We start from the raw sequence: 24,125 nt of genomic DNA on the forward strand, positions 1-24,125 counted from the left end.
CATATTTAATATCATGAGGCTTACATCTTTCAAATAAAGCGGAATGATCCTTGGGTTGAGGGACTAATTATGCGGCTGCTGGTAGGTGACCTGCAGTTGAAGGACCACACAGGCTGCCAGCTGCTGGCAACTGGGTCACAAGAACCAAGAATTGGAACAGAACAGAGCATATTACACAAAGTTGCCTTCTGCCAGCTGTAAGGCAAAGTGTTCTGATCAATGTCGCCGAGCGCCTCTTACAGTAAGAAAGAGAAGCAGTGTCCATCAAAGTCACTGAATATTTGTGATTTTGCCTCCACTGTTCCCACAGTTTAGACCCCTCTTCAAATCATCGGCAATCCGAGCTCCAGTCCAAACCCTTCGATAGATTTATGAAGCCTTCAGTGTCTGAGGGCCTTTGGGAGCCCAGCATACCCTCAGCATCCTCTCAAATCCAGGCTCTGATACCTGGTTCCCATGAGCCTGTTACTAACAGCCTGCGGCCAACACAGGCCTCCCGACTCGATTCAATTTGAGATGTTGCTGAGGGAAAGAAGGGCTCCTGAAGAGCCTCAGGCGCTGAAGGCTTTCTGATCATATTGGAGGTTTGGCCCTGGAGCTCGGCTGCCAATGGTTTGAACCATTGCAAAGGCAGCAGGAGCACTGGAGGCAACTCCATGAACACAGTGTGTCTGAAGAGACTCTTTTTTGATTTTCTTTCTCATTGTTATGAGAGATGGGCCTTGCTTCTGGTGGCTCCTTGTTTCCATTATGGCAGACAAACTTTGAAGTATTATGTATTATTACCTGACAATAGAATGAACATTAAACCTTGGATACTCTTGAGAAGCCATGATTGTTCACACTGAAAAAAGAAACAAGTTTTTAAGAGGTTTGATGTTCAAAATCATGAAGGATCCATACAGTTTGATGAAAAAAAAAACTCTTATGACTTGGCTGAAATTAAGAAAACCAGAGGGATGACATAAGGAATTTTTTCGCACAGTAATTCAGTGGAATTTTCTGCCTGAAACTGTGATGGGAGCTGACTCAATCAAGCCTTTCAAAAGGGAAAATAATTTTGAGAAAAAACTTGCAAGTCCCTTGGGAAAAGGTTGACAAATGAAGTTGCTGTGATTTTTCTTGTATGGGATCAAACAGGCTTTGATGGGCCAAGTGGCTTTCTTCTGTCCTGAATAGATTTATTTCAAAATAGCATTGACACCAAAGTAAAATATACAATATGACAAAATGAAAAAAACATATCTTGATTTTTTTAAATGTTTATAGGTAATTCAGTTATACCCAACAGTGAGATAAACTTTTTTTCTTCCTATGTAATCACATTAAGATATAACCATCTAACCATTTACGGAGCGGAAACAGGCCATGTTGGCCTTTCAAGTCCGCACCGGTTCACTGATTTTGTGCGCCCTCTTCAGGCATTGGTGATTTTAAGTGTAGTGTATCTTTGAGAATTTTAACATCTATCCATAGGTACTCTGTACTCAAAGCCAAGCAGACCATTATCAAAAGCATATATTGCTATACAGTGGACAATCATAGTTCAGTCAGCATCTGTAGAGGAAATTATATTAGCTGTATATTCTTTACCAGACAAGTGCTCACCTGCTATTTTGTTAAGCTTATTCTTATTCTAGATTTCCAAGATCTTCTCATATTTCTTTATATTTCTCTTTCTTTCCATTGTTTGAATCTCCAGAAATAGTATCAGATTTGAGAAATACAGACTTTAAACCATTATCTGAAAGTAAAACGTGATTTGATTTTCATTTAATTTGGTAGATATTGTGATTTTCAAAAATGATTCATACTATTCTTAAGTAAATGAAAAACATTATCATTTATGCACTAAGTAAATGAATTTTAATGAAGACCCCAAATGTAACTAACTATTAAATTAGAGAGAGGGAAGAAAGTGGGAGTGAGCCATAAAACAGGCCCAAACCCTTAGCTAAAAGACTCACATCAGATTTTTAAAAAATGAAGACTGGGAGAATAACAATAATTGTGTTTTTTTTTAACCATCAATAATACTGAAGTCTTCCAGTAAAACATTTTGCCACAAGGAGTCCATGCCCACTATAATCACTTGAGAAATAGCTCACTAAGTTAGAAAAAAATACTTTTGTTTGGACAAAAACAGAATGTAGATTTCAAGGATAGAACTTGCCCAGACTGGTTTTAGAAATAAGAATTGGCAGAAGTGAAGAAAGCAATTGTTACAAGATGTTTCATAAACTCTCATGAAAACCTGGAACAAGAATTTGAAAAGAATAAAAATAGGCATATATTAAAAATGTTAAAACAGATAAATTGCTCATGTTTGAATATTCTCTCAAGAAAGATAATGGAACAAGTCAAGTTTATTATCATCTGATTTAACAACCTGATGTAACAGTGTTCCCTGGTCCTCGGCGAAAAACATGCAGACAAAAAGTGAACATTCAGGGCATTAACTTCATCTATACAAATAAATAAATAAATTTTGTTTCATGAATATAAGAGTCTCGGACGGTTCGTGTGAGCAGTTCTGTTGGTCTTTGAGCATTTTCACTGTCTGTGAGAAAAAGTTGTTCCTCAGCCTGATGGTGCTGGCTCTGATACTCCTGTATCTCTTTCCAGATGGGACAGCAGCAAGATAATGTGTGTGAGGTGGAAGGGGTCCTCAATGATTTTGTGTGCCCTCTTCAAATAACAGACTCAATAGCACACATCGATAGTGAGGAGGGAGACTCAAGAGATCTTCTGGTCCTATGGATTGACCTCTGTGCCATTTTTCTGCAGTAACAATACCACACTGCAATGCAGCTGGCCAGGGCACTCTTGATTAAGCTGTTGTAGAAGGATGACTGTTGTAGAGGCCTTTCCCACCTCAGTCTTCTCAGGTTGTGCAGTCGCTGTGGTGCCTTCCTGACAAGTGAAGAGATGTTGGGTGTCCACAATAGGTCACTAGTTAAGTGAACTCCAAGGAACTTGGTGCTTTCCACTCTCTACTACAGAGTTGTTGATGTGTAGTGGAGGGTAGTTGTTTCTGCCCTCCTGAAGTAGACGTTGAGACATGATTTCCCATGCACAAAGCCACATTGACTATCCAGAATAAACCATTGTCTTTCCAAATGTAGGCAGATTCTGTCTCTCAGAACCCCTCCATTAACTTTTCCACTACTGAGGTTAGGTTCACCCACCTAATCTTGATTTTGATCTCATTCACCTAACTATTGAAGAGTTATCTGCTCATGAGAGTATTGGCAGCTGTGATCATCACCTAGTCTTCACACCAGTGAAACCCTAGATGATGTTGAATAGCATTACCATTAAGCCTTATGCCCAAGCTATTTATAAATCCTAAGACATCCAACACATTCATAAATATACACATAACCTGCCCATTCATAAATACCCAGGGAAGAGAGCCAATACAAAGGAGAGGCTAAGGTGTGAGAAGGGAGAGTAGGTGGAAACCAAAGAAAAACACGTCATATTCTGCCTAGGTACTCTATTAATCAATGGTATCAACATGGAATTTTTTAAATATTAGATCATTCCTACCTTCTATGTTCCTCTCTCTCTCTCTCTCTCTCTCTCTTTCCAATCCACTTTCAGCCCACCTATTTTTGTCCCCTTTCTCAACCCACTTCCAACCTCCACCACATAGTTTATCAATCCCCCCCTTCTGGCTCCATCCACCCTTATCAGCCATACATTTCACCAACTGGATCCTTTCTCCACCTGGTTTCATTTGTGCTTCACTTATCCCATGAAGGTTCCCATTGTCACTTTCCCTACTTATTAGATTCCAGTCACATTATCACCCATATCATCCTCGAGCAGTTGTCTCCAACTTCATCCTCCTCTCCTCCCAGCTCCATCTGCCTCTTTTTTGTCTTTGTCACCTTTGTCTCTCAGTGCCACTCTTCCACCTCCACACCTGGCTCAATCTGTCTATCATCCTTCACCCCTTCTTAGTCCACCTACTATCTGCTGGATATTCAGTCCCTTCCCCTATCATCCCTCTCCACTCTCAGTCCTGATGCACAATTGATCCAAAACACTGACCTTCCTTTTCCCACCCACAGATAGAACCACAGACTCATAGAATACTACAGCACAGAAACAGGCTCCTTTGGGCATTCTAGTCTGTGCCAAACCATTTTTTGCCTAGTCCCAGTGACCTGCTCCCAGTCCATTGTACTCCATACCTCTCGCATCCACGTACCTGTCCAAATTCTTCGTAAATGTTAAGATTGAGCCCACATTCACCACCTTAGCTGGAAGCTCGTTTACACTCCCACCACTCTCTGTGTGAAGAAGATCCCCCTCATGTTCCCCCTAAACTTTTCCCCTTTCACTCTTAACCCATATCCTCTGATTTATATCTCACCTTCCCTCAGTAGAAAAAGCCTTTCTACATTTATTCTGTCTATCCCCTCATAATCTGAAATATCTCTATCAAATCTTCCTCATTCTTCTGCGCCCCAAGGAATAAAGTCATGACCTGTTTAACCTTTCTCTGTAATTCAGTTCCTGAAGTTCAGGAAACATCCTAGTAAATTTTCTTTACACTCTTTTAATCTTTACAGAAACTACTTTTCCTGTAGTTAGGTGACCAAAACTGCACACAATATTCTAAATTTGGCTTCACCAATGTCTGCTCTTTCTTTCCTTCTCCCCAGCCTTTTATTTCAGACAATTGCCTGGTTTTTACTCACACCTTGAAGAAGGGTTCAGGCCCGAAACATCATTTATATATCCTTACCACCTATGAAGGCTGTGAGACCATCTGAGTTCTTCCAACATTTCTGTGTTTTTAATACAGATTACACAATGCCTTATTTTTAAAGCTCTGACTTAAACATATTCTATGGTTCCATTTCTTCTTATCTCATCTGTTCTTACCCCATAACCTATAAAATCTCTATTTTTGACCTCTGAAACATTCTTGATTTTAACCTCTATATCTTCCAAAAAGTATGTTGCCTCCCAGGTTCCAGAGTCCAGGATATCTCAGATCAAGTTCATGTCATTCTCAAGAGGGAGGGTGAATCCTGCGCTGTCTGTAAGGAGTTTGTACATTCTCCCCATGACTCTGTGGGTTTTCCCCAGGTTTCCTCCCACCGTTGGAAATGTACTGGCAGTTGTAGGTTAATTGAGTGGCACAGGCTTGTGGGCCGAAATGGCTTGTTACCATGCTGTATATCCAAATTTAGTGCTGTTCTGGGAGATTTAAACTAGTTTGGCAGGGGGATCGGAACCAGAAGGAGAAGGTAGAGAATACAGCTTGGAAAGGTTGAAGCAATGTGTAGTGAGATTGTGTGGAAGGATAGACAGTGGAGGGAGCAAAAATATAGTCAGTTAGAGGGTTTGAAATCTGTTTATTTCAATGCAAGAAGTATTGGGAAAAAGGGAGATGAACAGAGTACGTGGAATTACAATGCTGTGGCTCTTACAGAAATTTGGCAGGTGCAAGAACATGATTGGCTGATGCAGGTACAGGGGTTTCAATGTTTTAAAAGAGATAAGATGGGGGTAAAAGAGAGAAGGAATAACATTACTAATCAGGGATAGTATCACAGCTGCAGTAAAAAGGAACGTTGTGGATTGATTGTCCACTGAGTCATTGTGGGTGGAATCAGAAACAGGAAGGGAGAAACAGGATTACTGCACTGGAAATAATATATAGGCACCCAAATAGCCCTCGGGACATTGAGGAACAGATCAGTAGGCAGATTTTGGAGTGCAGAAATAACAGGATTGTTTTTATGAGAGATTTCAATTTCACAAATATTGACTGGCCCCTCCTTACTGCAAGAGAGAAAGATGGGGCAGAGTTTGTCAGATGGGTCCAAGATGGATTCCAGACACAGTATGTGGACAAACCGACTAGACGAGAAGCCATACTGGATCTAATAGGGGACCATTTAGGTGAAAGTGATCACAACTCCCTGACCTTTATCATAGCTATGGGCAAGGATTGGAGTAGACCAAAAGGTAAAGCATTTACTTAGGGAAGGGCTTATCATGATGAGATTAGGCAGGAACTGGCGAGAGTAAGTTAGGAACATATATTCTTGCGGAAAAGCACAAAAGTAATATGGAGGATGTCCGGGGATTAGATAGTTTTGACCCTCTGAGATAAGAGAACCATGGTTGATGAGACAGATAGGTAAGAGAAAGAAAGAAGCATACAGAATGTTTAGCAAGCAAAAGATAGGAAGGACTCATGAAAATTATATGGTAGCCAGGAAGGAACTTAAGAAAGTACTTGAGTGAGCTCAAAGGGGGCATGAGATGGCCTTGGCAATTAGGTTTAAAGAAAACCTTTAAGCGTTCTATGCAAACATGCAGAGCAGAAGGATGTCGAGAGTGAAGGACTCATTTAAGCTGCTTAAGGATAAGGGAAGCAACCTGTGCATGGAGGCAGAGAAGGTGGGCTAGGTCTTAAATGAAAACTTTGCTTCAGTGTTCACCAGTGAGAGGGACCTTGATTAACGTGAGATCAGAACAGAATAGGCATATGTGCCTGCAGCCTGTTGTGATTAAGAAAGGAAGTGCTGGATCTTTTAAAAGCATTAGGATTGATAAATCCCCAGACTGGATGAGGTACGCCCAAGATAAGGAAGTTAGGGAAGAAATTGCTGGGGCTTTGGCATTGATCTTTGCATTTTTCCTGGCCACATGGGAGGATCCGGATAATTGGAAAATGGCAATTGACTTCCCCTTGTTTACAAAAGGTAACATGGAAAATCCTGGGAATTATAGACCAGGGAGTCTCACATTAGTGGTGGACAAACTATTGGAGAGGATTCTTAGGGATAGGATTGATGATCATTGAGAGAAGTATAGTCTTCTCAGGGATAGTCACCATGGCTTTGTGAGGAGTAAATCATGCCTTACAAGCTTAGATGAGATTTTGAGGAAGATTGTGAAAGGTTTCACCAGGAGGTTGCGACCATGGAAAAGCAGTATCAAGGCAATTGGAATGCATCAATGCTGGCCGACTATTGTTGGACACTGACACGAGAGGCATCAGATGTAGAGTACAAAACAAAAATCAGTGGCAATCAGTGAACCGGTGCGGACTCGAAAGGCCAACATGGCCTGTTTCCTCTCCGTTAATGGTTATATGGATATAGTTAACAAAAGAAATTAAAAAGGTAGGGTAGTAGATGTGGTGAATATGGATTTTAGAAAGGGCACTCGACAATGTCCCCATTCAAAAAGTCATGAGGTACGGGATTCATGGAACATTAGCTGTGTGGATTCAGAATTAGGTTGCCTGCAGAATGCAGAGGATAGTAGTTGATGGAATGTATTCTGCTGGGAGGTCTGTGATTCATGGAAGACCACTGGGATCTGTTCTGGGACCCCTGTTCTTTGTGATTTTTATAAATAACCTGGATGAAGAAGTGGAGGGATGGGTCAGTAAGTGTGCAGATGACATGAAAGTTGGAGGTGTTGTGGATTGTATAGAGATTGTCATAGGTCACAACAGGATATAGATTCAGGATTGCTAGTCAATGACCTATCTGTTTTTCACTTAAACAAAACTAAGGTTTTAATAAAAATTGTAGCCAAAACACAGAAATGCTGGAGAAACTCAGCCGGTCTCACAGAATCTGTAGGAGATAAAGGTATATTACTGACATTTCAAGCCTGAGCCCTTCCTCAAGGTAGAGTGAAAAAATAGGCATCTGAATTAAAGGCTAGGGAAAGAAAGAAGGAAGAATGAGAGGGGAACAAAAGGTGTTAATTGGATAAGAGGAAAGGTGAGAATTGATTCTGGCTCTGTGAAAGGAGAAAAGGAAAAGGGGAAGAAAGAAGGGGTTTTTATGCACAAAAGCCTGCTCACCTTTCAAAAAAAAAGGCAAGTTTACCTTTTATTCAGAGGACGGAAAAGGTGGATTGTGCAGTCCTTTTATGTAGCCCAGAGCAGCACAGCTGCATCCCAGGGCAAAAGGGGGCAGGATATGTAGCACAGCAGTGGCCATCCTGCAACAGCCCCACTGCCCTGCTACTTGACATCCCTACCACCCCACTGGCTGACAGTCCCCCCTGCCCCATTGCCTGAGCCCCGCCTCCTTGCTGCCTGACAGACCTCTTCCCTGCTGTCTGACAGCCCTACCACCCCATTCCCTTCCTCCTCCATTCCCCTCCCTCCCCACCCTTTCCCTCTCTCTTCCATTCCCCCTTCCTCTTGTCCCATCTACCCCCGATCAGCCCAACACCGATCCCACTGCCCTGCCGCCTGACAGGCCAGCTGCCCCACTGCATGAGAGACCCATCAGGAGCAGGCAGCGTGAGAGAGCAGGGTAGGAGAGTGACTTGAGTGAGCAGAGTGGCGTGAGGGAGCAGATGGCTTGAGGGAGCAGTGTGGTGTGAGGGAACCGGGCAGCTTGAGGAAGCGGTGAGGAGTGAGGGAGTGGGCAGAAAGAGGAGCACGATGGAGTGAGTGAGTGCAGCCTGACAGCTCCACGGCTGCTCTGTGATAGCGCAGCAGGGTGATGGGGCTTTCAGCGGCAATCCTTTTACGCAGGAGGTAGAGTGACTTTGCTCCACCTCTGACACTACCACCCTTGATGGAGGGAACAGAGATTGCATTGGACATGCCAATCCACATTTATACCTTTTATGCAGGTAAGTGGAGTGTCTCAAAGGCAGAAGAAACCTTTCTTTACAAATCACTAATTTTCACTTTAAAAGGGCCTAGAGAAGAAAGGACACAGGGGGAAGAAGTTGATGGGGGAGGATTCTAATGGAAATGAGAGAAGTTGATGTTAATGTCATCTGGTTGGAGGGGGCCTAGATGTAAGATGAAGCATTGATCCTCCAATTTGTGGCAGTGCATGAGACAGACATGTCAGCAGGGGAATGGGGTGGGGAACTGAAATGGGAGATCTACACAATTGCCACGGACAGAACTACTCAAAGAAGTAATCTCCCAGTTTGCAGTCAATCTCTCTGATATAGAGGAGACCCTAATGAGAGCAATGGATTCAGTAGTTGCTTCACTTGGAAGGATTATTTGGGGCTCCGAATGGTGGTGAGAAAAGAGGTGTGGCGGCAAGTGGAGCTCAATCAAGGTTTAGGTATAGTTTTCTTTTGTTTTATTCCATGATATAATCCTAATTTCTGTAAAAGTTTATTTGTCTCTCTGTAGAGGAATATTTTAGACTCAGTAAGCAGTGCCTGTTCTCCTTGATATATCACATGAAATGAAGTCCGTGAAACTATATTCAAGGTCTCAGAGAGGTTAATTTCATTGACAGAAATTGGCATAGTTGGCAGGATCCCCTATTGGAACAGGATCCAAACTAACTTAAAAGAAAAATTCTTGGGAGATTAATTTAGAGTCCCACACAACTGGCCAGAGATTCACACTGAGCCGAGATGCCAATAGACTGATGCAAGAAGTATGAGGTTTTGAAGAGATTTAAGACAGAATAAAATAAAAGATGAAATCGGAGCTGCTCTAGGTTTGTTTCGTGGATGGTGAGATCTCTTGTAAGTTGTCAAATATTGCATACGTATATAAGTTCTAAAATCAGAACCAAGGAAAAGATAAACCAATCCCAAATGGTCTTTGCCTGTCATAAGGCAAAACGATTGATAAAACATCAACAGGAGTTAGAAGATGCTATTGATTCAGCTCATATGATAATTGCAGAAATTGGTGAGTGGGCAGTATCCTTTAGTAGCAATTTGTATGGGTGGCCTCAGGGTCAGTGTACATACTGTAAAGGGGGATTTTTTTTTAACCTAACCAAGATTCATACTTGGTGATATAAAACATGAGAGAGTGACGGAGACCCATCATAGGATCTAGATTATATGTTAGGTTGTTTTCAGGTATTGTGGAATGTGGCTAAGTAACATCAACCTCCCAAAACTAAAAAGGGAACCTCTCAGTACCCAAAAATACTCTCTGTAACGGACAATAGAGAATCCTAAGCGCTAAACCATCTCCTTATCTCTGTTGGTGCCACTCGCCAGAATCCTCCTCCATACCAACCCCAACCTCCCAATGTAAACAATGTTCTTGCCACAGCTGATGGGAATGCATCCAATACTGCCCAGCCCAGTGCTCCCCTGCTAGAAGGGTGACAGACCAGCTCAGAAAGTAAATAGAAGGTTGCAATACTTGCTGATTATGTATGACTCATCACATGCTGCACAGAAACCAAATTCCTCTGCGTATTCCAAAATGATGATAGACAGCCAGTCCTTAAGCCTTGGTCCTCCATGGAGGTTAGGATCATGATAGCAGAAGCCTCAAATCCCTTGAAAACATCTAATGCCTTCCATAATTGGCTGACCCAAATTTGCAATATCCCTTACTGGAGGATATAACCATGTTCAGGTTCGTCCACAAAGCCCCATGGCCCATGTTGCAGGAAGGGGTTTTCATTCCCCCAGGAGAAGATGGGCATTGGTGAGATAATGATGTATTGGTGGGAAAGGGAAATTAATCTATGGTCCACTGCCTGACAAACAGAGAATGACAGTTTATTATGCAAGCTGCCTGAAATGCTGGGGATATTTGAGGGGAGACTCAATCTTTGGAGTTCCTACCAGAAGAGAAAATTGTGAATTTTCTGGCAAAGTGTAAGAGCAAATGGGATGAATGTGTTGGTCCCTTTGCAGATAATCAACAGCTGGCTATCTAGAATTTGCAAAATTGCATGTTGCCAAGATAAGCCCAAACTTTTAAAATGAGAAACACTGATTAGCAAAATAAAAATTGGGCTGAGGTTACTACTACATTGGTTAATATGATAGGGATAAACTTTTCCCCTTTCGTGACAAAAAGGGTAAGAACACAGGCTATTTCTACCAAGGGACCAACTATGGAATTTGAGGTAGAGGGTGGAAACAAGGCTTGGGGCATCTACAGTTTCTGAATAGGTGGGAATTGCCAGCCCATGATTGATCACAAGATGAATGTCACTGATGTGGTCATAGAGGGCATTGGACATGAGATTGTTGGAGAGCTGCACCTCAAACCCAAACACAACCCGAGGCATTGCCTCCTCCGCTGCTGGACCCCTTTTCCTTTAGCAATCCCAATCCGATGGCATGGTGTGGGGGATGGAGGGGTTAGCACAAGGATTCAATTGTCCAGCAAGATGAAAGAGAATCCCTTTGTTCAGATTCAAATTGAGGATAATATAATATCAGCTTTAGTTGATAGCTGCTCTCCTATGTCTTCTGTACCCCTTGCTGTGGAGCTCACACCTAATCACATTAATGATAGTACAATTGGTGTTGCCAGCATTCCTATGGTCGGGCCATTATCTGTTCCTGTTTCTGTTAATTTAATGGGAGTCATGTCTCAGGTCTCAAGATTGAAGATTCTTATTATTGTCATGTAATAGAACAGAAAATGTAATTTTACATGAAATTTATTTCAGTCTGCATAAGACAGACAAAGAATAGCCCTAAGTATTGCCCGGCGTCCCCTACAGTAAGAGAAAGAGGAGTAAAAGAGAGTCCCTTCAGAGTCATTCAGTGTCCTTGGATTCCCCTCCAGCACCTCCTAGAGCCTCTGCAGCTGCACAGACCCTCATTCCATCCTTTGGCAACCCAAGCTCCAGATCCAAACCTCCTAAATGATTAGGAAGCTTTCAGTGCCAAAATACTCCTTCATTATATCCCAAACAACATCCATCCGCTTGTTAGGTAGGCAGAATTTGTGAAAGTTGGGAGCCCCTGTTTACTGCACAACCTAAGGGATGTTTCTGGAGTTACCCCACATAGTGGTATATATCAACTTGCAGGTTTACAGAAACATATACTTCAGACTACATTTTATCTACACCAGCTTAGTAGATACCCTTGGTATTGGTCAGCAAGATTCAAAACTTGGGCCTCTGTACCTCCCTCTACAACTTAATCGTTGACTTCCTCATCAGAAAACCACAGTCAGTACAAATCAGAAACGTCTCCTCCTCAATGACAATCAACACAGGTGCACCTCAAAGATACGTGCTTAGCCCACTGCTCTATTCACTAAACACCCATGACTAAGTGGCTAGGCACAATTCAAATGCCATCTACAAATTTGCCAAAGACACCACGGTCATCGGCAAAATCAAAGATGGCAATAAGGAAGCGTCAGGGGGGTTTATAAATCAGTCATTTGAGTAGTGTCACAATAACAGCCTTTCACTCAATGTTAGAAAAAGTAAGGATGGGGAAATCAAGAGAACACAAACCAGTCTTCATCAAGAGGTCAGCTGTGAAAAAGATTAAGACTTCAAGTTCTTGGGTGTTATTATCTCTAAGGATTGTCCTGGGTTCTCCATGTCAATGCAATCATGAAGCAGGTTTTGCCAACAGCTAGACTTTGTGAGGTGTTTGAGAAAATTTGGTATGTCACCTGACTCTTGAGAATTTCTGACTGATTGGATCACTGGAGATGCTAAATACACAGGACAAGCAAAGACAACAGAGTTGTGAATTCAGCCAATGCCATCATGGACATCAGTCTTTACTCCATTACACTCTATTAAGGACATCTACAAAAAGCAGTGTCTCAAGAAATCAGCCTCTATGCTTAAGGACCTTCACCACTCAGGCCATGCCCTCTTCCCACTGCTGAAGGATGTACAGGATCCTGAAGGCAAACACCAGGTGGTAGAAAAACAGCTTCTTCCCCTCTGCCATCGGATTTTTGAATGGACAATGAATCACAGCATTACCTCACTTTCACTTCTCTTGCACTAATTTATTTATTTTTTAAAACATTGTAATTTATAGCAATTTTACACCTGCAACGCTGCTGCAGAACATAAACTAATCCTGATTGTCTACTGAAAAGCCAGCTTGTTCACCCGTGCTGTTTTGTTGGCAGCTCCCAGGTAACCTCTCACAGTTTGCAGTCAATGAGCTTTACTAACTGGTCTCTACCGACCTTTACTTTGTTCACCTTTTCCATTTGATAGGAGTCTCTAAAGAAAGCATGAAGTGGCATACCCAATCACCTACTTCAGTGTATGAGGACACAGCCAAACCCCACATTAACTCCTTGGAAGTTGTGACAGCTTTAAAAATATCTTATGGGCTGGGGGTACAAGTGCAACTGAATGATTGTCAGAAATATCAATAAAACTGCCACAAAACTCTTACCCATATATCCCCTTGATGACATGGCTACCTTTTGCAGCTGTGAATGTGGGACTTATGATTGAATGACCTTGTCATCTCACGGTGCAACAGGAAATTCTGTTAAGCCCCTCTTTCATTTTTTCCCCTCACTGACCAAGAAAGGTATGTGTGGGTGGGGGGAGCAACAACTGACTACCCTGTTCCCACACTATTGCCCTTCTGACACTCAACCCTCACAAGCTCATCAACTTCTCTCCTCGGTACCTGTACATTTGTGGGCAGCCCATGTTTGCACAGTCTATTTAGCGGAACCACATAGGATGTCGGAACCACATAGGATATGATAACCACCCATTTCAAACAGGCCTCAGTCATATTGGTGCTTAAGAAGATTGTGGTAACCTGCCGAAATGATACCAATCAGTAGCACTCACATCCACAGTGTGAAGTGTCTCAAGAGGCTGGTGATGAAGCATATCAGTTCCTGTCTGAGTGATAACATGGTTCCAATTTGCCTACAATAGCAACAGGCCTACAGAAGATGCCATTTCATTGGCTCTACAGAAAACTCTGGAACACCTGAAAAGCAAAGATACGTACTTTAGGATGCTGTAAAAACACATTTCTGGAGAAACTCAGCAGCTCAGTGTCCTTTATAATTCAAAGATAAAAAATATATAACCAACGTTTTGGGTTTGAGCCCTTCAACAAGATATAGAAAAATGTCGGCAGGCCTCAGAATAAAAGAGTAAAGGGGGAAGGTGTGGTCGCAAAGGCAAGAGGTAATAGGTGGAAAAGTGAGGCTGGGCACAGCAGCAAGCAAGGGGAGGAATGATGGCTAGGTGAATAGAGAGAGAAGTGGGTGGAGAGCTGACAGGGGCAAGGGAAGGAAGGAGACCAGGTTAGCAGAAACTGGAAAAGTTGAAGTTAATGCCATCCGGCTGGAGAGCATCCAGATAGAAAATGTGTTCCTCCAATTTATGGGTGGTCTTGGTGGGATACAACATGAAGCCATGGACATACTAGTGAGTATGAGAGTCTGATGCAGAACTGAAATGGCCACTGGGAAGTCTCTGTTACTAGTGCAGATAGAGCGCAGGTGCTCAACAAAGCGATCTCTCAGTCTGCGCCCATCTCTCCGATGTAGAGAAGCCACAAAGGGAGCATCAGATGCAGTAAATCAATCCTGCAGATAACAAGTGAAGTATTGTTTCATTTGAAAGGCTTATTTTGAGCCCCAGACTGTGGTGAGAGAGGAGGTGTGGGCGCAAGCATGGCACCTCCTGCAGCCACAGGTGAAGTTGCTGGGGGGCAATTAGTACGAGGGAGGAGTGCACGAAGGAGTCAGGGGGAGTGGTCTCTAAGGAAAGCAGAGAGGGTAGGAGAGGGGAAGATGTGTCTGGTAATGGGATCCTGTTGTAAGTGCTGGAAAGTCTGGAAAATAATGTGAAGGATGCGGGTAAGGGCTGAGCTGATGGTGGTGAGGAGGAAGCCACATTAATGGAAAAGGAAGACATTTCAGAAGATCTGGATTGGAAGACCTCACCTTGGGAACAGATGGGGCAGAAATGGAAAAATTGAGAGAAGGGTATAGAATCCTTGCAGGAGACAGGGTATGAGGAAGTGTAGTCAAGGTACTTGTGGGAGCTAGTGGGTTTGTAATATATGTCAGTGTAAACCTTGTCTTCCAAGAGAGAAACTGAGATATCCAGAAAGGGGAGTGTATTGTTGGAGATGGACTAGGTGAGTGTGAGATCGGGAGGAAGCTGGAAGTGAATGAAGTTGAAGAGCTCATCATGGGTGCATGAGGCAACCCTGATTTAGTCATTAATATAATGGAGGAAGAGTTGAGGGGCTTTGCCTGTGTAGGCTTGCTGAATGAAGTGGAGGATGGAGTTATAAAAGGATTTGACATCCATTGTGAAGAAATTCCCCAGTTTGGGGAATTTGAAGTAATTGAAGAGGGTATGTGAGGGCTCACAGACGTAGGTGGGGAGGGATTGGACTAGGAGAGAAAAGATAGGGTCAACAAGACAAAATTAGATCAGTGGGGCAAGAGCAAGTGGGAACAATGAGTCTACCTGGACGGTTGGGCTTATGTATCTTGTTTTACGAAGAAATTGAGAGAAGGGAATAGAATCCTTTCCCATCTGGGTACTCTCCAGCCAGATCACATCAAGATTGACTTTTCCGGTTTCTGCTAACCTGCTCTCCTCTTTCCCCTCCCCCCCCCCACAACTTCCCTTCCCCCTGTTAGCTCTCCACCACCATCAACTCAACTCTTACCCACGTCTCCTCCATTTATCATTCATCTGCTCTGGCCCCCTAGCTCCCAGATGTAACAAACACAGGATTCCCCTTGTCCTTAGCTACCACCCCACTAGCCTCTACATCTCTGTAATTTCCACCTCCTACAACAGGGTCCCACCACTAGACACATCTTCCCTTCTCTGCCCTCCATAGGGACCACTCCCTCCATTATTCCCTTGTCCACTCATCCCTCCCCACTAATTCCCCCAACTCCAGAACCCTCCCTAGGGCTGCAGGAAATGTTACTCTTGCATCCACACTTCCTCCCTCACCACCATTCATGGCCCTGAACAGTCCTTTCAAGTGAAGCAACGCTTAACTTGTGTATCCGCAGGAGTTATCTGCTTCATCCAGTGGTCCCTTTGTGGTCTTCTCTACATTGGAGAGACTGGTTTAGATTGGGAAATCGCTTCGCTGAGCATCAGTAACAGGAATCTCCCAGTGGCCAACAACTTTTTAATTCTGTGCCCCATTCCCATGCTCACATGTCTGTCCATTGTCTCGTACTATTCTACCAAGACTATCTGTAAATTGGAGGAGCAACAACGAATATTCCATCTGGGCACTATCCAACTGGATAGCATTAACATCGAATTCCATTTTACCTCCCTTCCCTTTCCCTTTCCCTTTCCCTTCTTTCTTCCAGCTCTCCATCCCCTTCCCTCTCTATTCACAGAGCCATTTCTTCTCCCCCGCTTGCTGGTGAGCTCTCCCTCCCTTATCCACCTATTTCCTTCTGCAATAGGGAATGTGGTCCTCCCCATGCCCCTCCCCCTACCATTTTGTTCAGGCGTCTGCCAATATTTGGTCACTGATTGACCAGCTGAGTTTCTCGAGCATTGTGTTTTTACTTCAACCATAGTGCCTGCAGATTTTCGTGTTTTACTTTTGCCATAGAATCCTGTGTTTGGAGTAAACGGGGTCATAAACTGGTTTTCAAAGTGCAATAGCACCAACTGGTGGCTAATAACTTCACTCCAGTATAAGAAGAAAAAAAATGTTCCAAACTCAATCAAGGCTGAAATACTGTGAAGTAACTCTGCAATACATAATAGCAATGCATAATCTTAGAAGGATTGACATATTTCAAAATGTCACAATAAAAAAACAACAAAATTTTCTCCAAAGCTATTTGTTCATGTGTTTGAAAAATCAGTACGGTAAACTGAAAATGACCAAATTAAACAATGTTTTGACTAATTTTTTTTCCAATGAATACTTCACCTTCTTCGCCTCTGACTCAACCTGCAGGTTTACCTTCAGGATATCCTATACGAGGATTCCCAACTCTCCTTGCATCTGTATATTTTCAATGTTTTCTCCATTTAGAAAAGTCTGCCTGTTTATTTTTTTCTTCCAAAGTGCATAACTATACACTTTCCAACATTATTTTTCATTTGACACTTTTTGCTCATTCTCCTAATCTAAGTCCTTTTATAGCCTCCCCATTTCCTCTACCTGCTTTCATGTATCTGCAAACTTGACCAAAAGGTAGAAGATTGGGATTCAGTAATCTAAATCATTAATATACAACATAAAAGAAGTGGCCCAAACACTGATCCCTGTGGAAAAGCACTAGCAATTGGCAGCCAATAAGAATATGATCCCTGTATTCCAACTCTCAGCTTCCTGCCAATCAGTTAATGCTCTACCCAAGCTAGTGTTTCCTGTTACACCCTGGGCTCTTATTTTGTTAAGTAGACTTATGTGAGACATCTTGTCAAAGGCCTTCTGAAAATCCAAATTGTGTACATAACATCCACTGTATCTCCTGAATATCAAGCAAGATTTCCCTTATGGAAACCATGCTGTTTTGGCCTAATTGTCATGTGGCTTTAAGTACTCTGTAATCTCATCCTTGACAATTGACTCCAACATCTTCCCAACCACTGATGTCAGGATAAATAGTCTATAATTTTCCTCTGCTGCCTCCTCCCTTCTTGAATTTTGGGATGACATTTGCGATTTTCCAATCCTCCGGTACCATACCAGAATCTACTGATTCCTGAGAGATCTTTTTCAATGCCTTCAGTCTCTTCTGGTGCTACTTTCCATACCCAAGAGTGTAATCTATCTGTTCCATGAGACTTATCTACCCTTAGCACCTTGAAATTGTGACTGCACTTGCTTCCCTTTCCTGATACCCTTTGATATATGGCACACAGCTAAAGTCTTCCACAGTGAAGAATGATGTTAGATACTTATTTCATCCCTCTGCCATTTTGTCTCCCATTATTATTTCTCCAGCATCATTTTCTTGTGGTCCAATATCTAATCTCACCTCTCTTTTACTCTTCATGTACCTGAAGAACCTTTTTGTAACCTAGAACCATAGAACATTAAGAACAGAAAACAGCTCTTCAGCACTTCTAGTCTGTGATAGACTATTATTCTGCCTTGTCCCACTGATCTGCACTCATTCCACAATCCCTCCATATCCTCCCATTCATGCACCTGTCCAAATTTGTCTTGTATGTTATAATTAAGCTCGCATTCACCACTTCAGCTGGCAGCTCATTCCATACTTCCACCACTCTCTGAGCAAAGACATACCCTCTAAACTTCTCCCCTTTCATCCTTAACCCATGTCCTCTGGTTGGTATCTCATCTAACCTCAATGGAAAAATCCTACATCCATTTACTCTATCTCTACCCATCATAATTTTATATACCTCAATCAAACCTCCCTTCATTCTTCTACGCTCCATGGAATAAAATCTTAATCTGTAGCTCAGTTCATGAAGTTCTGGCAATATCCTAGTATAGCTTCTCTGCATTTAAAAAAAAATCTTATTGATATCTTTCCTGTAGTTAGATGACCAAAACTGCACACAATACTCCAAATTTGGCCTCACCAATGTCTTGTGCAATATTACCATAACATCCCAACTTCTATACTCAATATTTTGATTTATAAAGGGCAATATGCCAGCCCCTCTCTTTACAACCCAATCTACCCATAATGCCACTTTCAGGGAATTATGTATCTGTACTCCCAGATCTCTCTGTTCTTTTACAGTCCTCAGTACCTGACCATTTACCAAGTATGTCCTACCTTGGTTTGACCTTCCAAAATGCAATACCTTACACTTGACTGCATAAAATCCAATCTCCTATTTTGCAGCCCATTTTTCCAGCTGGTCCAGATCCCTTTGCAAGATTTGAATGCCTTCTTCACTGTTCACTACACCTCCAATCTTTGTATTATCTGCAAACTTGCTGATCCACTTTACCACATTATCATCTTGATCATTGATAAAAAGTAACAATGGTGACCCAGCTCCAATCCTTGAAGCACACCACTAGTCACATACCTCCAGTCAGAGAGGCAATTATCCACCACCCCTAACCCTAACTTTACCCCTCTCTGGATTCTCCCATAAAGCCATTATCGAATTCGGTTACTACTTCACCATGAATATGGAGCAACTGAATCTTTCTGACTAACTTTTCATGTGGGACCTTGTCAAATGCCTTACTGCAGCTAACATCCACAGACTTTCCTTCATCAACTCTCCTGCTAATCTCCTAGAAAAACTAAGATTGGTTAAACGTGACCTACCATGCACAAAGCCATGTTGTTTATCAAAATGCTTGTATATCTGTGATAGTACAGATCTATCACCAATGTATATAGTGTATATAGTTACAGTATCTAGACTGTGCTTACAGCAATTGGCTGAGGGCTTTGCCACGCCTACTGTCTGGGCCTTAAAGGGTTGTGTCCCTAGCCAGGTCGGATCATTCCGGATTGGTCGGCCACCTGTGAAGAGCTCCTGTCTTTTGCTAATAAAAGCCTTGGTTTGGATCAACAAGTCTTTGATTCTTTCGACGAGCTCTACAATATCCGATTGCTTAGAACACTTTCTAATAACTTACCTAGGACTGATATAAGGCTCACCACCTATAATTTCCTGATTTATTTTTGAAGCCTCATTTAAACAATGGAACAACATAAGTTATCCTCCAATCTTCTGACACCTCACCAAAAGATTGAAGGATAGCTTGAAGGACATTTTAAATAGATCTGTCAAGGCCCCTGTAATTCTGCACTAGCTTCCCTCTAAGCCCAAGGGAATATCTTGTCAGGCTCTTGGGATTTATCCATTTTTATTTGCATTAAGACAGCAAGCACCTCCTCCTCTGATCTGCACTGCTTCCATGACCTGGCTGCTTGTTTGCCTCACTTCTATTGACTCTGTAACAGTTTGTTGAGTAAATACAGATACAAAAATCTATTTAAGATCTCCCCCATCTCTTTTGGCTCGTATGTAACTGACCCTTATGATCTCCAAGAGGAGCAATTTTTTCCCTTACTATCTTTTTGCTCTTAACATATCTGTGGAAGCCCTTCTGATTTTCTTCACTTTGTCTATCAAAACAACCTCATGTCTTCTTTTAGCCTTCCTGATTTCTCTCTCAAGTTTTTTTCTGGCATTTTTAGACTCCTCAAATATCTCATTTGCTCCTTGCTGCCTATACCAACTATACACCTCACTTCTTCCGCACCAGATCCCAAATGTTCCTCAAAAACCAAGGTACCTTATGTCTGTTAATGTTGCCCTTAATCCTGACAGAAACACACAAACTGTGTACTCTTAAAATTTCACCTCTGAAAGCCTTCCATTTACTGAGCACATACTTGCCCTATTCACGCTTTCCTCAAACTTGGCCTTTCTCTAATTTAAAATCTCAACCCAAGGACCAGACGTATCTTTATCTATGACTATCTTGAAACTATGGGTATTAAGATTACTGGACCTGAAGTGTTTCCCCGCACATATTTCCGTCACCCGTCCTTTCTTACTCCCTAATAGGAGATCCAGTCTTGCATTCTCTCTAGCCAGATCTCGATATATTGATTCCAAAAACTTTTGTGAACACATCTGACAAACTCCAACCATCCAGCCCTCTGTGGTATTATTTGCTAGATAACTTTCCAATCCTCTAGCTTCCCACCAATTTTTGCTCCCTTACATTCCCTCCCTCTTTTTGCTTTTACGTTGGCTTTGACTTCTCTTGACAACCACATTTGCGACATTTTTCCTTTTCAATATTTCCACCTTTCTGATGTATATTTATCCCGCACCTTACATATTTCTTGCAGAAATTCCATCCATTGCTGCTCTGTTGTCTTCCCTATTAGTGCTCATTTCCAATCTACTTTGGCCAGTTCATCTCCACTGTAATTCCATTTACTCCACTGAAATACCAGCACATCTGACTTTAGTTTCTCTTTGTTAAATCTCAAATTCAACTCAATCATATTATGATCACTGATGGGTATAAGCTCGCCCTCTGCTGGACATCATGACGCTCATGTCATGATATCACTCTTCTATATAAATAACCCTGTGTTTCAGTAGCTATGTTAGTCTAATAGAAGTAAAGGATGAGTAAGTATCATGTCTCTGAGTCTTAATTGTGTGAGTGCATATAATATAGAACAGTGGCGACAAGGAATTAAACAAACCCTACACATACAACATGCACCAACCGTGAGAAGGAAAACAACAGAAGGTAGGAAATGACTACTTAACAACCCCAACAAATATCTGCCAAAAGATCAAGGTGAAAGCATGCAAAGATGGCAGAGGGAAAGTTCAGGGAATTCAATGAAGTAAAAAGAAGTTGGGATAACTATGTAGAACGGTTTAACTACTACTGCGTAGCCCATAATATTGTGGAAGGTCCAGTAAACCGCAAATGTGCCCTCTTCCTCAGTATAATGGGCAGCAAAACATTTGACCTCCTTAAGATCTTGCTGTCCATGGAGGATCCAGGGACCAAGACATTCAATGAATTATGCACAGCTCCAAGGAACCATTTAAGCCGCAAACTACCAGTTATGGCAGAAAGGCAACCATTCTATGAAAGGAGACAATGACCAGGAGAAACAATAAGTGAATACCTGGCATTGTTGTGCAAACTGACAGAGCACTGTCATTTCTAGCAGTTTCTAAATCAGGCTCTGCGAGACAGATTAGTGATGGGGCTGGCAAATCACCATGCAACACAAAAATTATTAGCAATGGATGAAGGCATTACATTACAGATTGTATACAGGGCTGTCTGCATCGTAGATACCCAGGGACCAGCACTCTTTGGACGAAACTGGCTACAACACATTCCCCTAGACTGGCTGGAAATTGGTTCAATACTAAATGTAAACCACATGGACACCTCCCAGACAGAACTTGACCAAATCCTCATCAACTACGCAGTGGTTTTCCAACAAGAATTGGGGAAAATCAAAGGTGTTCAAGCCAAACTGCAATTAAAAGATAATACAGAACCAAAATTATTCAAAGCCAGAACAGTCCAATTTGCCATGAAAGGGAAAATTGAGGCTGAATTAAACAGACTAAAACATGAAGGCATATTAGAACCAATACAATTCAGCGATTGGGCAATGCCCATCCTACCCGTATAAAAAGCAAAAGGTGAAATTCACATTTACAGCAATTACAAAATCACCATCAATCAATCGCACAAAATACCTGAACACCCAATGCCCAAGGCAGAAAAATTATTCCAAGCACTAAACAGAGGGCAAAAATTCACAAAACTAGATTTGTCACAGCATATCAACAGATAGAATTGAACAAAAAAAATCAAAGGAATATGTGACAATCAATCCCCATCTGGGACGAGTCACCTATACACGTGCCTTACAGAATTTTAGCACCATCTGCAATTTTTTCAAAAAACAATGGACAAATTATTACATGGACTCTCAGTTGGGTGTTACCTAGATGATATCATCATCACGGGCCAAAATGACAGTGAACACTTACAAAACCTTGAAAAGGTTTTAACCAGACTACAACAGGCTAATGTACGATTACAAAAGGACAAACGTGTCTTCATGTGCCCCTCAGTAACATACCTTGGGTTTATAATTGACAACCCAAAGGGTGCGAATTAATCCAGCAGGAACAGAAGCTGTTTGCAAGGCCCCATACCCAACCAACAAATCGGAATTACAGTCCTTCCTAGGACTTGTTAATCTCTACCGAAAACATATCACTAATATTTCTACACTATCCAGCCCACTGAACCAATTACTCAAGAAAGATCAAACACGGTATTGGAACACAGAAACTAAAAACACAGTCGATTAACTAAAGGAAATAATAACGTCAACAAATAAGGTGCTGATCCACTACGACCCTAGTAAAGAAGTTACACCAGCCGTGGATGCTTCACCAGTGGGACTAGGAGTGGTGCTAGCCCAAATCACAGAAAAAGGTGAGCAACCAGCATGTATGCTTCACAAACATTAACAACAAGTGAACACAATTATGCCCAACTAGAAAAAGAAGGATTGGCAATAACTTTGGTGTAAAAAAATTCTACCATTATCTTTATGGAAAAAAATTCCCCGTGATCACAGACAACAAGCCTCTTAGTTTAATCCTGGGGCCACCCAAAGGTAGACCTGTATTAGCTGAGGCCAGAAATAGCAGCGTATAACTATGATATAAAACATAAACCAGGAACACTCAACGGCCATGCAGATGCCCTATCACACATGCCGCTACACAAGACAGAACAACGAGAAGAAATTATTAAATGGACAGCAGAGGCAGTAGCCATCAACCAAGAACAACTTCAACAACTGTCCATTACAGCACAGATGATTGCAAAGGAAACACAAAAAGAGGTAACATTAAGCAAGATCCTATACTTAACCCTTAATGGGTGGCCCAAATCTAAAGTCATTCCAGAAGATCTAAAACCTTACCGCATACACTGCCATGAACTATCAGTCGAAGAAGGATGTTTACAATTATTCCAACCAAATGGCAAACTACCATGTTGTCAGAACTACACCACAAACATCCGAGAATGGTATGAATGAAGGCACTGGCCCGGATGCATATCTGGTGGCCCTCCATTGACAGAGACATTGAAACAACAGTAAAAGAGTAAAATGCAAAGTATGTCAGTTAATGCAGCCAAAAATGCTGCAAGCTGAAGCTAACCCATGGAAATGACCATCCAAACCCTGGCATCGGATTCATGTTGACTTCACTGGACCATTCATGGGTGAGACTTTCCTAATATCTGTAGATGCACACTCCAAATGGCCAGTAGTTTCACAGCTGAAAAATACCAAAGCAGCTCCCACAATTGTCTATGAGCTATCTTCCACTTACGGATTGCCTCATGAATTAGTTACAATGGGCCTCAATTTACATCAGAACATTTTTTAAAAGTTATGCGTGAAAACAATATCAGGCATATTTTGTTTTCACCCTATCACCCAAGTACTAATGGGGAGGCAGAATGTTTTGTACAAACATTCAAAAAAGTGATGAAAACCATGAAACTTCTAAATGCCTCCTGGACACACAAAATCACAGATTTCCTATTGGCATAAAGAAACACGCCGCGTTCTACCACAAAACGCACCTAAGTAGAATTAATGTTTGGCCGCAACCTGTGGACCAGGCTGTCCACAGTTCATCCAGATCTGGGTCTCTGATTGCAAAAAACAGCATTGCCACAGACCTCACCTGGAACATTGGAAGTGGGCGAGAGTGTTCTGGTACAAGATTATAGACAATATAAATACCCATGGGTGATAAGAGTAATCTTACAAAAATTGAGCCCCTGCTCATATTCTGTTCTAGTGGAGGGCAGATTGTGGAAGCAACACATTGACCAACTAAGAGCATTGACTGACACTAAGGTCCATGAAC

General features: G+C 42.1%; 1 long non-coding RNA gene across 4 annotated transcripts in view; it reads right to left on the reverse strand.

Annotated features, from left to right (window-relative positions):
* LOC138745892 (uncharacterized) overlaps window positions 1–24,125 on the reverse strand; it is a 67,370-nt gene that overhangs the window by 20,617 nt on the left and 22,628 nt on the right. For 3 of the 4 annotated variants that reach the window (XR_011346568.1, XR_011346567.1, XR_011346570.1), the window contains one exon: window positions 1,609–1,744. This is a non-coding gene — a long non-coding RNA (uncharacterized lncRNA). Of the gene's footprint in view, window positions 1–786; window positions 845–1,608; window positions 1,745–24,125 lie in introns of all 4 variants that reach the window. The other variant, XR_011346569.1, reaches the window with a different exon arrangement.

This window comes from Narcine bancroftii, chromosome 11, assembly GCF_036971445.1.
Source record: "Narcine bancroftii isolate sNarBan1 chromosome 11, sNarBan1.hap1, whole genome shotgun sequence".
Classification (NCBI taxonomy): domain Eukaryota; kingdom Metazoa; phylum Chordata; class Chondrichthyes; order Torpediniformes; family Narcinidae; genus Narcine; species Narcine bancroftii.